Source organism: Macrobrachium nipponense, chromosome 25 (genome assembly GCF_015104395.2).
Source record: "Macrobrachium nipponense isolate FS-2020 chromosome 25, ASM1510439v2, whole genome shotgun sequence".
Taxonomy (NCBI): Eukaryota; Metazoa; Arthropoda; class Malacostraca; order Decapoda; family Palaemonidae; genus Macrobrachium; species Macrobrachium nipponense.
Window position 1 is genome coordinate 32,289,148 of NC_087214.1, and position 14,883 is coordinate 32,304,030.

Below are 14,883 nucleotides of genomic sequence, written 5' to 3' on the forward strand. Positions count from 1 at the left end.
AAAACTCAAACGATAAGTGTTCTAACTAACTGAAGCTTGTGATAAAACGAAATATACGCTCATCCTTTTGTTAATTAGTTGTATTAACGAATTATTGATATACCATGTTAGATCCTGTAAGAAACAAACTCTGTTTCGACCTGTGAAATTTCTTGATTTTTTTAATATGGAAACACTCATAAAAACAGTGTCAAAATAAATTGACTCTCGATTTTCTGACGTGAAGCAACAAGTGGCTGACAAGCAAATAACGTAAATTAGGAAACTCAAATATTACGTACTTGTGCATGATATCTCTCATATGAACTACAGCCTTTCTTAATCGAATGTGCATCGGTATCACTAACAGTTCCCTGGAGATTGTACAGTTCTGTTTACGTAAAATCAGCAGTAAAACAGACATATAAACTCTTAAGATTGACATCTCTGATGTGAGAGGAAATTTTTGCTGGGCTCAGTGAGTCACTTAAAAAAATACAAATGAATGATCTCTCCGGTGTTCAGTCTTTTATTCGTCTGCTGTCATTCTCGAGAAACGTAACAAAAGTGACCTTTCTTCCCCCGCATATGGCAATGAGGTCAGTCAGTAGCTGGCAGAAGACGCGGAGAGGTTCAGCGACTGATTGACGGGGATTGTCTAGAGGGCGTGAACGGGGAATTCCTGCCTGCGTTCGTGTGTGTGTGTTGTGCGTGTTTGTCTACTCTTGTTTTGTGTCACAAAGCCATTTTGAAAGACGTCCAGGATGAGAAAGTAGTACGTGGATGAGCAAACATGTGAGAGAGAGATAGAGAGCGGACAGTTACGAAAGAGAGGGAGAAAAAAAGACTTTCTAATATGTTCCAAATAGTGAAAGATAAAACTTTGATCTACGAGAGAGAGAGAGAGAGAGAGAGAGAGACTGACTTTGTACCCGATCCGCATTACCTTCTTTGGAAGTCTGGGGAATCGAGGGAAAGCAGGAACTTTTGTTTTATGATCACAATCTGTCGACCATGATAAGTGGGATATTTGATTTGCTGTTTTATTTGCCATTTCAACTCAAAGAGACGAAGCCTCCGATCACTACACCAGGCGAGGAGGAGCCACTGTCGGAGCTGTTCCTTACAATTCATTTTGTACTTGATTTATGATCGAGTGCTGTAGGTTGCAGGTGAGTTGGAAAGAGATGAGAGAGAGAAAAAATAGAACTTTTTTCCTCTCTCTCTCTCTCTCTCTCTCTCTCTCTCTCTGTATGTGTGTGGGGAGGGTACGATATTCTTTAGCGTTATAAAGCTCCTTGATAAGGTCGCCTTTTAAATCAATCACTAGACGTCGAGGGCCACATGTTTACAAAATCTTTTCCTCTCGAGTATCGCCTTCATTCAAGGTGTTATCTTCGAGGGTCACTTCTCCCAAAGATATTTGCCTTCGAAGGTCGTGTACCTTACCGGCATTTGTAATTTAAGATCCACACACCTCCCTTCCTACCTCACCCACCTCCCCTCTTATCCCCGAAAGTCCATCTTCGAAGGATAACTACCTTAACAGATATAAGATCGAGAGGTTTTGGAATTTTAAGGTTTTGCCTGATGGTTGAGAGAGCCGCCTCCTTTATCTAAGCCCATCTTCGAGTGGCACTTGCCTAAAATCTTATATATTTGATTGGTGAGGCGCTTGCCAAGCATGTTGTGGACTTTTAAAAGCGTGCCCTGCCCGAATGATTTTTTTTCTTAATTTTTATTTATTTATTTATTTTTTAATATCCACGGACCGAAAAGTCCTGTCGATTCTGTCGAGAAGAATAGGAATTTGGGTATCAAAACGATGAACAGTCTCTCTCTCTCTCTCTCTCTCTCTCTCTCTCTCTCTCTCTCTCTCTAGGTATTTTGCATTTGTTTGGATATATTTGCTCGTAAACCCTTTTTCTAACGTGTGTGTCCAACTGTGTGGTTAAACAACATTAGGTCTGGTTAGAAGCTCGTTGGTGACGACCTTTGAATTGTAGTTGCTGCTGGCCCATAGCCACCCATGACCACTATTCGCAATTTGTAGCTGAAATTAGGAGGTCACATTGAGGCCCGAGAACCCATACCCATATGCGAATATTTGACCTTGGCCCCCCCAAAAAAAAAACTTTCAACTCCATAAAAGGAAATGGCTCGTAAACCCCCGCAAGTCATTCTGTTTTTCCCTGCAGGGGGTACTCATAGGGGGGTCTTCACCCCCTGGGTGTTCCATACAAATGAAATGTGTTCGGTTTTCCTCTAGTATTTCATCCTCTGTCCGTCTATTGGGATGGATTGGAGGATGATGTATGGGAGACCTCATCCTGCGATGTTTGATGGTCTGAAATTAACACGGATGATGGAAGAAGTACGCAACGTGCATGTATGTATGTTGTGTATATATATATATATATATATATATATATATATATATATATATATATATATATTATATTATACATATATATATAAACACGAAAGCTCAGGCAGGGTCTACGATCTTTCTTTTCAACTTCTTATGCCACTGAAATATTGTGGTAAAGAATGAATATATCACTTACATAATTGTTCTTTGCATTCATAGAATTTCTAACAGGGCCTCATTGAAATTGGATTGTATGTAGCAGCGATTTGTTCAGGGAAAGTGGCAAGCTTTCTAGAATAAACAGTCACTGACGTTGTGGACAGTTTGTCTTCGAAAGCTTGTAAATTTACCTGAATATATTTATATATAAGTTCAATAATAGTTGAGCAAATAAAATGTATACTTATTACTTACGTTATTCGATGATCTCTCGTATGGCCTGAAAGAAATAATAGTCATTAGTTTTTGAAGAATTTATTTTTAATTCCGTAAAGCATAATCAATGTAAGAAATATCATCATCGTGAATTTGTTACAACAAAATATCCAGAAAATAAATACAGTTAATCATTTATAAAAATTAAAAGATAACGATGGTTTGTTCAACTTTACTGACATTCTTAAATGACAGCAAAACAACAATTTCTAGAATATAAATAACTACAGTTCTTTCAAACTCCAAGTATTGCAAAAATGTGCACGGATATAAATGTTTATATTCAAAGTTAATGCATCAACTAAACCCAAGATTACGAGGTGTAACCGTATAACGAAAATAAACTTGCCTCCTTCAGTCGAACATAAAACTAGAGCAAGACTAGACTCGGATACACGGTCTAATTTGGAACGCCGCAAAAGGAACGCCAATGTCATGTTCACTTTTTTCTTCTCCTCTCCGTTACTATTTTCGTCACTGTTCCGGCCATTCACGGCTTTGTCCTGGATTCTTCCGTGCCCGAGTTGAGATCTGCCGTGTCGCTTGGCTGCCCCGAAAGTTTGCCTCGAATTTGGCGGTCGAGTCATTTTAGTTAACTTTCGGACAAAGTGGCTTTGTTGAGTGGGACTGGTCATTATAGTACCCTTTTCCCTCTCCTACACTCTTCCCCCTCATACACTCTCTCCCCCTCTTCCCACTCTTCCTCCCCCTCTATCTCGCCCCCTCAGAAAAAATAAACCTTCTTAGAAAGAAAAAAGAAAAAGCAATAACGTTGAAGTCGACCTAGAAAATAGGTTGAATGGAATACCTTACACAATTTGAGTTCCATCCGTTCAGACGTTGATGGCTCTTTGTATTTGATGCAAAAAGGTAAATAAATAAATATTTAAAGTGATGTTGAAAAGATTCACGCTTACAGCTCTTTTTTTTTTCAGATCAGATGCAAGTAATAACGTTGTTGGTTTTTTCTGATCAGAGGCAAGTAATACCGTTGTTGGGAGTGTCGAGTGACTAGAATTGTTTGAGTGGTTCTAATACCTTCCCAGTTCGAAGTTTCAAATCGCTCGCTTTTTGCTTGTCCCACTGCTGATGTTCGAGTTTGTATCTGTCGTGCAAAGCGTTTCCTGTCGTAATTATGAAGTCCCAGTTATAAAGCGTTCGTTTTCTGGAGGGTGCTCATTCTCCTCGTGGAATTTTGGAGTGAGAAAGGAACAGATGAATTAGATTTTCGCAGTTGGAAGAGAGGAGGTTATCAGGGCTTGGTAGTTGTGAGAACTTTTCTGGAAATTAAGACATGATAGAATTACGCAGTCACAGAGAGAGAGGGGGAATTATTAAATTAGCAGTAATTTGTTAGACAAAACTAAATATTTATATATAACATACACAAAGCGTTAGAGAGAGAGAGAGAGAGAGAGAGAGAGAGAGAGTAGAGAGAGAGAGAGAGATAATACAGCAATACAGCCATCAACAAAAGATTATCAGACAAGAATTATATATATATATATATATAATATATATATATATATATGTGTGTGTGTGTGTGTGTGTGTGTGTGTGTGTGTGTGTGTGTGTGTGTGTGTAATACTATATATGTGCATATAAAGGGAGAGAGATGTATACATATAATATATAGCTATATATATATATATATATATATAGATATGATATATATAGATGTATATATATATATATATATATATATACAAATATATATATATATATATATATCATATATATATTATTATATATATATATATATAATATATAACTTAAATGAAATGCAAAGCACTTAAAGACTGGGTGGAAACCCGCATACGCTAGAAATTAACAAGCGAGAGCCTAGTCGGCTAGCCAGTAACTCTCTCTCTCTCTCTCTCTCTCTCTCTCTCTCTCTCTCTCTTCTCTCTCTCTCTCTCTCTCTGATCATTACCTCATTGAAAAGATGATTGTCGGGACATAATGAAGTTGGTGATTCAGCTTGCAATGGGAAATTGCAAAGTTGATGTATGCGGCTGCCTATTGTTGCCTCGCCAGAGCCAAATTATTCTGTTTGTATACCTCTCCTTTGACGGGAGTGAGTGACGCAAGCTTCTGTTAGCGTCCATTTCAAGGGTCCGTTTCGTTTGTTTTTCTTGTTTGTCTTCAAAGGAGACCTGTGGGAGGCCTTTAGCCTCTCCTAAATGAGATTGTCTCTCAACAACGCTGACTTACTTGGTCTGAGTATTGACATTTTTTTTTTCTTTATCCTGCTTTCTCATAAATATTTAGATTACATCGTCCGTAACACTAGGCAGGAGGTTGCTGTTGCAAACAGTGTGACTATCTTAGCTTCAGGTTTAATACTGCTCAGTTTTATTTTGGTTACAACTAAGATATGGGATAGTTTGCCTCGTTCAGTTGTAAAAATTTCTGATCTACAGATGTTTCAGTGACGTCTTCTGACTTCAGGTGTACCGTTTTTCTCGTTTTTTTTTTCATTCCCCCAAAATTCTTCTTCTTTTTTTCACCTGTTTCTTATAACCTGTCTCTTTCTGTCTCTGCATCCTGATTCCCTTTTGAAGCCCTCTTGGGTTTATAGTCTGTTGACTCTGTCCATGAGGGGTTCCAGCTAAAGATTTAAAGAAAGGAAGTTACTGCCCTTTTCATTGAAGCCAGGAAGATGATAGAACACTTATATACCTACAGTAAATTGACATCAGCCCTTACGACGCTCGTGATTGGCTGCTGATAAGCCAATCACAGGGCTGGAAGCTCTCAGTCTCTCTCGAGAGTTCACTTTGGCAGGATGTATTATGTTCCACCTCTCCTGAGGGATACGCCTTTCAAAAGTATCCCTCTGGAGAGGTACAACATACAGCATGCCTATGTGAACTTTCTCTAGAGATTGAGAGTTTCCAGCCCTGTGATTGGCTTATTAACAGCCAATCAGAAGCGTCGTAAGAGACTGGCCTAGACATCGATGCACAGTTGATGTGAATCTACTATAATTTTTTTTTTATCCTGTCCCTCTCCTAATAATGTATTTTTTATACATATTACTTCTTTCCTTCTATCCGGGGTATCGTGGTAGCACCATCAGTGCTCCTCACGCGTTGCAATGTATGCATTACTTGAAAAAAAAGTTTATGCAGTGTCTCTTCGACCCATGGCTGCACCCACTTTCTGCCCTTTTACTTTACCTCCATTCCAGCTTCTCACTTCAATTATGCTGTCCAGACTCTCTCAACTATTACTTATAGGCCCTTTTGGGGTTTTCTCCCATTTCCAACTTTAGATACTTGCTGTCCAACCACTCTAAATCCCTTTTTTTCCCCTCTTCTTCGTGAATATGGAACGCTACGAGATACTGTTCTTCCGGGGTCGCCAACCCCACTGGACTCTTGCCTTGAAAAAAACATTTTTGCCCGAGAATGATTTTTGGAATATTAAACTTTTTTGTTCCCCAAAAGGTTTTTATTATCGTTTCTTTTAATTTGTTCTAACCTTGCTTGGTAACATAAGTGTTTGATTCTTCAGTTGTCTCCTGCAAAACATCTTTGAAATAACTCGATTTGCTTAAGTCTTTGAGAGTGGACGTGTTAAGCGGAAAATAAAGGCTTTATTCCTGAAGATCATTCTCAATAACGCGTTGAAATCTCCAGAAAATAACTACATTGAAGCCACAGTTTTCTATTCAGATTATCTCCACAGGAGATAATTTCCCGTAATGCGTTGAAATCTCCCGAAAATCCGTTTTACCGAAATATTAAAATAAGATTCCTTCTTTTCAGAAACGAGTTTTGCCTAACTGTCCTAACATGATGTAGTAATCTCCGGAGGTCAAACAGAATATGATTATATTCTGAAGGCTCTTGTTTTCTCGGATTACTGTTCTGAATTGGATGAAGTCTTGGTTCATCCTTCCACAATTACCCCTTCTGATCTGAAATTCAAGTCGAGGTTTTAGCCTAGCAACAGATGGAATGATATTAGATATCTTTATATTTTTACAATAATAGTTTTACTCGTAATATATTAAGCTTGCGAGTATTTTACTGCTTTATCTCTTTACAAATGTAAGCGCGCAATATCGGAATATAAATCTAACAGAGATATGACTGGCGGCTTCAGAGATTGTGGTAAACTTGCTGGTCATGTAACAAAAGTGAAAAGAGCTCGTACCTAAGTTGACCTCTCGGTTTGGCTGATCCCTTTTCTACTTAGGACCGCAATAATCACCAATTCTATCCTTCCAAACAAACACTACTGCCAAATTCATTTCCTCCAAAGTCATCAGACTTCTTCATAAATATGTGAATTTCCTGTCAATTTTGGTTTCGTGGGAAAAAAAATTATTCTTTTATTTGTGTATCGTTTTTTTCCGCGTTCCACCATGTTGATTTCAAGTACATTCTTGACCCCAGGGTTATAAAACGATATTTTATTTCGGAAGTCAGTGCAAGATACGATATCATAGTTCTTAGCACAGTATTTGCTTTCACTGACGCCAAACACCTTCCTTCTCGGCCCAATTTCAAAGTCTGTAAATTCGTTACGTGATAAGCAATATCTCATTTTATTTGGCATAATAGTCGTCGTCAAGTTCCTTAGCCTTAACCAAGCGTGCTCAAGCACTTTGAGCTCGAAAGCAATGTGCGTTTGTTGTTGCCAAGGCCGATGATGAATGCAGGAAATTTTTTTTTTTTTAATAAAGTGTTGATAGTTTGCGTTTTTCCGTTCGTGCTTAATAGTTTCTTATATGAATCTGATTTCATATAACTTTGTTTAGATACATATTTATTCCTATTTTGCAAATAACTATTGTTATCATTATTATTGTTATTATTCCAACTAAACACAATTATATGAAATAAGATTCATATAACTGTATTTAGTTGGAATAATGACGATAATGATGATAAAAATAACAGTCATTTGCAAAATAGGAATGAATATGTATGATAAAAATTATTGCACGAATTCCTAGCAATAATGATAATTTTAAAACCTCATAAGAATTAATGCTAACAGTATGAATTGAAGTACTGTTGCTAGATATATATATATATATATATATATATATATATATATATATATATATATATATATATATATATATGTTGTGTGTGTGTGTGTTCGGAATGAAAAATTTCCTTATTAAAAGACTGATCCGGTTTACAATGCACTACACATCATTCTCTTGAAATATGACGATTAGCGTTTAAACCCGTGTTGTTCTTAAATCACGCAGCGGGGCACGGCCCAGGATGCCCGATTTGGATAGAGGGGCAATATGTCTTCAGTGATGCCCAGCTTTGAAGTCTCGTGTTTCGGCATGGTTTGGGATAAAATCCATAATGGACTTTTGGAGTTTTAACTTTCTTCCGAAATTTCTTTGTATGTGAGTGGGTACACACACACCACACACACACACACACACACATATATATATATATATATATATATAAGGTATATATATATATATATATATATATATATATATATAGTATATATATATATATTTGTGTATGTTATCTTTCGGAGACAGTAATTTTTCCCTCCAAAACTCTCTCTCCTCCTCCTTCTCTCCCTCCTCCTCTCCTCTCCCTCTCTCTCTCTCTCTCTCTCTCTCTCACTCGACTAGAGAGCCTGAACAAGTATGGCTTAGGAACACGACGATTGCGAGAACAACTAATAGAAACATTCAAAATACTGAAAGGCATAAGAAAAGTAGCTGGTAACGAATTTACGTTAAACGAAAACCAGACAAGAAATAATGGATGGAAACTAGAACTGAAGAGATACAACACATCCCATTGTGGGAACTTCTTTACATACAAGATATGTGAGACGTGGAATAAACTGCCACCAGAAGTTGTAAACAGCAACAGTGTGAAAGAGTTTAAAAGAAAGCTAGACAAAATCATTAGTAGGATGGACTAACAAGTCTTGGAGACATCCAAATCCTCGTAACTTATTGTAACTTTCATATTAGTGCGTTACCATTATGAATTTTTGCGAGGCTATCTAAGATCATGGACTGCTGAGATTATTATTATTATTAATTATTATTATTATTATTATTATTATTATTATTATTATTATTATTATTATTATTATTATTATTATTTGTTCAGTGCAACAACTGTACGAAAAATGTATTCAACCACACGGGGTGTGTCGTGTTTCCTTAGAGAGAGAGAGAGAGAGAGAGAGAGAGAGGGGGGGGGGTGGCGTAGGGGCTCAAATGACCATTTGTGTGGTTTACGATCTAGGGTTATGGTGTCTAAGGTGGTTAGATAGAGAGAGAGAGAGAGAGGAGAGAGAGAGAGAGAGAGAGAGAAAAAAGAAGAGGCAACCAGTATACATTGTTTCATGTTATTTTGGAATGCATGTATGTATGTACATATACATATACAAACATACATTATATATAACATATATATATATATATATATTAGTATATATCATACATATACATATACATACATAGCATATGTGTGTACGTGTGGAAATAGTGAGAAACACACACACAGATGATTATCTTGTTAAGCGGAGATAATTTCCTGTTAATTACGTGTTTGGCGAAGAGTCTGGAGGATTTTACGAGAACGAGAATGAAATATGGAACATTTTATTGTCATACAACGCCGTATCTCTCTCTCTCTCTCTCTCTCTCTCTCTCTCTCTCTCTCTCTCGCTTATTTTACTGAAAAGACCTGCCTCGTATCATTTAGACAAATTCAGTAAGGGTGTATAACCTACTCGATATGTATTTTTGGACTTTTTTGTTAATCAATTCTATTGATGATACGGATAGATTGATGAATAGAAAGATAGGTACCTGAAAAGTGTTGGGTAAAGGTTGATAAATGCATAAAAAACGGGGGGAGAGAGAGAGAGAGAGAGAGAGAGAGAGAGAGAGAGAGAGAGAGAGAGAGAGAGAGTATTGGCGGTGTCCACTCTTAGGAAGAAATAGGACCAAATATGTCTGAAATCGATTTTCAGCAAACCCATAGACAGGGTGTTCTTTCATCCCTTCTCCCCCCCCACCACCCCTCCCCACCACCTCCCCCCTCCCTCCCTCTAATCCTACTCTCTCCCCACAATACCCACTCCCCCACTAACATAACTCCTCCCCCCAACCCCTTTCCCGGTTAATAGCTACACGGCAGGTGTCTTGGGGTATTTCTGTGGGCATTTAAAACCTCCATATAAGTATAATGAGCAGACGAGCTCCTGAGAAAGACCGAAATGTTTAGGGGGTCTCATTTCGCAGGCCTCATTGAGACCCATTGCCGTTCGTACCAGACTGCTAAGGTTTATTGCACTTTTTTTTTTTTTAATCTTCATATGCATTACCTCACTGACAGTCAAGGGAACTTTTATCAATGAAGTTAAGGTGCATTAGGTTTGGTTAGTACTTTTACAGGTGCCCACTAGTAAATTTTTTATAAATGACCAACTACATATATCCTCTCTCTCTCTCTCTCTCTCTCTCTCTCTCTCTCTCTCTACTCTCTCCTCTATTTTTAGTCGTGTGTACAGTAAGTCTGCTAACTGGATTTCATTCATAAAGAGCTAAAAGTAATATCAATATTATGACTCTCTCTCTCTCTCTCTCCTGCCTTTTCAGTCATGAGTGTTTGACAACTGGATTACATTTCTAAAGAAGTAAAAGTAATATCAATAATGTGACTCTCTCTCTCTCTCTCTCTCTCTCTCTTCTCTCTCTCTCTCTCTCTCCTCTTCCTGCCTTCACTGTCATATGTGTTTAGTAAGTCTGATAAATGGAATTCATTCTTGAAGAGGTAAAAGTAATAATATCAATATTAAGACTCTCTCTCTCTCTCTCTCTCTCTCTCTCTCTCTCTCTCTCTCTCTCTCTCTCTCTCTCTCTCTCTCAGGCTTATATGAAGGCGCATCAAGAACGGAAAATGAACCCCAATAAGGCTTTAATATTAGCATTTATTTATTTAGATGGTTGGCGGTCGTGTTTGTGATGACTAAGAAACAGGATTTGCACGGGTTTTCTCGCTTGTATCTTGGGACTTGATTTGCATTCATGAATACGAATGCTGTCGTGTATGTATGGATGTATTATATATACATATACTTATACTGTATATGTTATGTATATATATTTGTATATGTATATGATATGCTATATATAATAGGACGTAAGTACATTTTATATTTGTATTTCTATTTCGTGCATATACATATTATATATATATATATATATATATATATATATATATACATATATTATATATATATATATATATATATATATATATATATTCTCATGTATTGCTGTAAAGACAGTCCCATTCACAATTGAAACCAAATCTTTTTGCTTTTGCATAATTCCACATTATTGACACCGTAAATGAAAAATGTGCAAACGCCTAGATTCTAGGAGCCCGATCTTCAAGATATGTACAGTTAGGTCACTTCGCGCGCGCTCGTGTGTGTGTGTTTGTGTGTGTGTTTACTCAAACTTGACGTACTTGCGCAGATGTGGTGGATTGATATGGCATGGTTGGGCGATAGCATAATCACTAATACTCCCTTTGCATAGTGATGAGTGTGTCCTTATAGCCATTTTGTTTAATTTGTCGAGTTGTTTTGTTTAGCTTGAATTTTCATATACGCATGAGTCTTTTTAGGCTTTATTATTATTATTATTATTATTATTATTATTATTATTATTATTATTATTATTATTATTATTATTATTATTTTTATTATTATTATTATTATAGGGGTATTCGTAACGATTCTGTTCAGTGAATTTATATATGTTACTACAATGCCTTCACTTTGTAAGTGATTAATAAAACTTAATAAAAAGATAAAGTCCTCTCCAAGAATATATTTTATTAAATAAAAATATTTTAGATATTCCATCTATAACAAGAGTTGAATTCTGAAGTCTCTGGGTCAGGAGATCTCCACAGTTCGAATATTTTGAATCCTAGCGGGATCACCATGATTTAAAATAACAATAATGGTGTGTCAGAACCTGCATCTTGCCCTCTCTCTCTCTCTTCTCTCTCTCTCTCTCTCTCTCTCTCTCTCCAGTCATACCATTCCAGCTCGATTTTAGCCTTTTTTTTCCATCTGTCAACTTTAAATCCAACCCAGTTCCACTACAGGGCTCTCTCTCTCTCTCTCCTCTCTCTCTCTCTCTATCTCTCTCTCTCCTCTCTCTCAGTGGACTAATAAGTGCTATGAAGTGAGTGAGGAGGTATGAGAATATCTTCAAACAAACTCAAAAATGTTCACTAATTCTGTACTGTATTTACATACACTTAGGCCGGCGGCAGGGGCAGTTGAATTTATCGTGTAGCCATAATCGGTCAGATGTAAATGAAACGGTGTTTTATCTGACGAATCATAGGCTTGGAAGAAGCGACAGTCACGGCACTGGAAGAATGAGCTGATTTCCTGACACACTGAGCCCCAGGGGCTAGATTATATTATATATAATATATATTATATATAATATATATATATATATATATATATTTATATATATATATATATATTAATATATGATTAGCTATGTCCCGGTCGCTTTCCAAAGCCACTTTTTGGAAGTAGTGTTCGTCATGCAGATATTGGTGGCGTAATTCAATTGGTCGTGCGGTCATGCGCGCTGTATGAAGAGTGGCGCGGAATACGTATTGCGTGTTGCTTGGAAGGCGGGATTTATGGATGTTTGTGCCTGCCTCTGTGCTTGTATGGCAGTGAATGTAGCAATTTATTCATGGTTGTTTAATATACATTTGTGCAGATAGGTAGGTAGGTAGGTAGGAATTTCCTCAGTATAGTGTATTTGTATGTATGGGAGAGAGAGAGAGAGAGAGAGAGAGAGAGAGAGAGAGAGAGAGAGAGAGAGAGTGTGTGTGTGTGTATCTTTCGATAGTGTTTGAGAGAGAGGGAGAGGGTGTGTCCTATATATATATATATATATATATATATATATATATATATATATATTATATATATATATATATAGATATATATATATATTATATATAGTTTTTATGTTGTGAGAGAGAGAGAGGGTGTATCTGTCGATAGTGTTTGAGAGATAGATAGATAGAGAGAGAGAGAGAGAGGGGGGGGTTGTTTCTTTCGATAGTGTTTGTGGAGAGAGAGAGAGAGAGAGAGAGAGATGGGTTTCTTTCGATAGTTATGTGTTTGTATGAGAGAGAGAGAGAGAGAGAGAGAGAGAGAGAGAGAGAGAGAGAGAGAGAGGAAAGAACAACATAAAATCGACCTTTATATATTTTGTAATCAGAATTACTAATGGAAGCAGAGATTGCGGTCTTGGAATGTCTTTATTGGGTGGAAAAATAACACTAGGAATAACTTGACTCTTCGGCTCCGGGCCCAAGACTACCGTTCGTCCATAATTCATGAAAAGATGAGCCTGGTTAGGCTTCGACAGTGGCTGTTATTCATTTTGTGTTTGTGAGACTTTCTCTGGTTATAGAGGGATTTCAGACATCTTCATTCTTAACTTGAGAACTTGGCCCCAGTAGGGAGGTAAGTGCTATCAGTGCTAGAAAAATCGTAGACATTACTAAAGGATGTCTGCAGCGTGCCTGTGGCTCTCTAAGCTGCACACATATGTTAGCCTTTTACTTTACCTCCAGTCTCTTTTTCGATTCTTACAGCTTGCTGTCCCAACCACTACAATTCCCTCTCTCCGCAATCTTAAGCGCTGAATGGCTGAAATTACCTCCCCCCTCCCCACCTCCTTCCCCTGTGTTGGCTGTATAGCCAAATTTTCTTCACTCTTTCGGTCTTAGAACTCGTCCACACTTGACGCATCATTTTAATGTGGTCAGGTTGCAAATTCCTGAGATGTATATTAGTATTGCACCAGGCCAGTTTTTTTTCCAAGCCCCTAGGTTAGGTTAGGTTAGGTTGGGTTGGGTTAGGTAGGTTGGAATTTTTTCAATAATTTGGGTGTGAGAAACATAAATGAGATTATTTTCAAGAAAATCCTGTGATTGGCTCTTAAGATATGGCGTCCTGCTGATTTCAAGGAGAAGTTTCATCACTCGGTTACACCTGGCGAAATTACGGTCCGGTTGTTTAGACGTAATGGATACAGCTGAAAGCGTCCTAGTGCATTCAGGTGAGTTTACACTAAGCTTCACCACACAGTGCATACGTAAGATTCATCACCAACTCCTCCCAAATTCACGCCACACCACTAACTCACCCTAATGAGCAGTCCAGTAGTCGGTGATGAGTCTTACGTATGCAGCGTGCGGTGAAGCCTAGTGTAAACTCACCTTTAGAATAACACGAGAAATTAACTGAGGACAGCTTCGATACATGTAAAGCTGTTTCTGCAGAGTTGACGAACCTGAGGCCTGTGTATATGGATTCCAGTCCAAGTGGGACTTTGGCATTTATGGCAATCCTCTCAAGAGGAAAAACGAACTTGAAATATCAAGCGTAATAGGGGGTTTCTTATGTATACTAGTGTATGGTTCTAGGTCTATGTTGGATGCCCTATTTTTAGGTTTGTTCCAATTTGTGTTTGATATCAAAAGCTCCGCCTATTCTCCAGTTTTCCTTTTCCAAAAGTTGTTCCTTTCCAATTTTCTCGTTTCCATTTTTATATCTATGCATTCACTACAGAGATAATTGGAAAACAATGCAGATGTACTATAAAATGCTACAATAATATACAGGGACTAAAGGACAAAAAGAAATGTTGTTTACGCATTCCTATAAAATGTCAGCAATATAAATCACTGGAAGGTATAGAGTTACAGAATGTTTTCGCATGAGAATTTCTCCTTTATAAAATCAGTCTGTGATATTTGGGTGACCTGCAGAATAAAGTTATGTTCTCCACCCGTACAATTTCCCTTCACCCTTTATTTAATATATGTCAGTGGGTCTATGACCAGGAAGTTAAATCGCCCTGTACCCTCGTGTCAATGTGTGTCAAGTTGAAATTCATAAAATCATATTTTCTTTGCTGTCATATTTTTCTGTTCCTTGCTTCTTGACAGTGTAGGACAATTGATTGAAGCAATGTGAAGGGTTTTGAGAATTTATGTTTAAAGTGACTAGGAGTG

General features: G+C 37.5%; 1 protein-coding gene across 3 annotated transcripts in view; it reads right to left on the reverse strand.

Annotated features, from left to right (window-relative positions):
* LOC135199314 (uncharacterized) overlaps positions 1–14,883 on the reverse strand; it is a 246,646-nt gene that overhangs the window by 97,155 nt on the left and 134,608 nt on the right. For all 3 annotated transcript variants that reach the window (XM_064227224.1, XM_064227223.1, XM_064227226.1), the window contains one exon: positions 2,765–2,789. The gene's annotated coding sequence lies outside the window, so the exon portion shown is untranslated. The remainder of the gene's footprint in view (positions 1–2,764; positions 2,790–14,883) is intronic.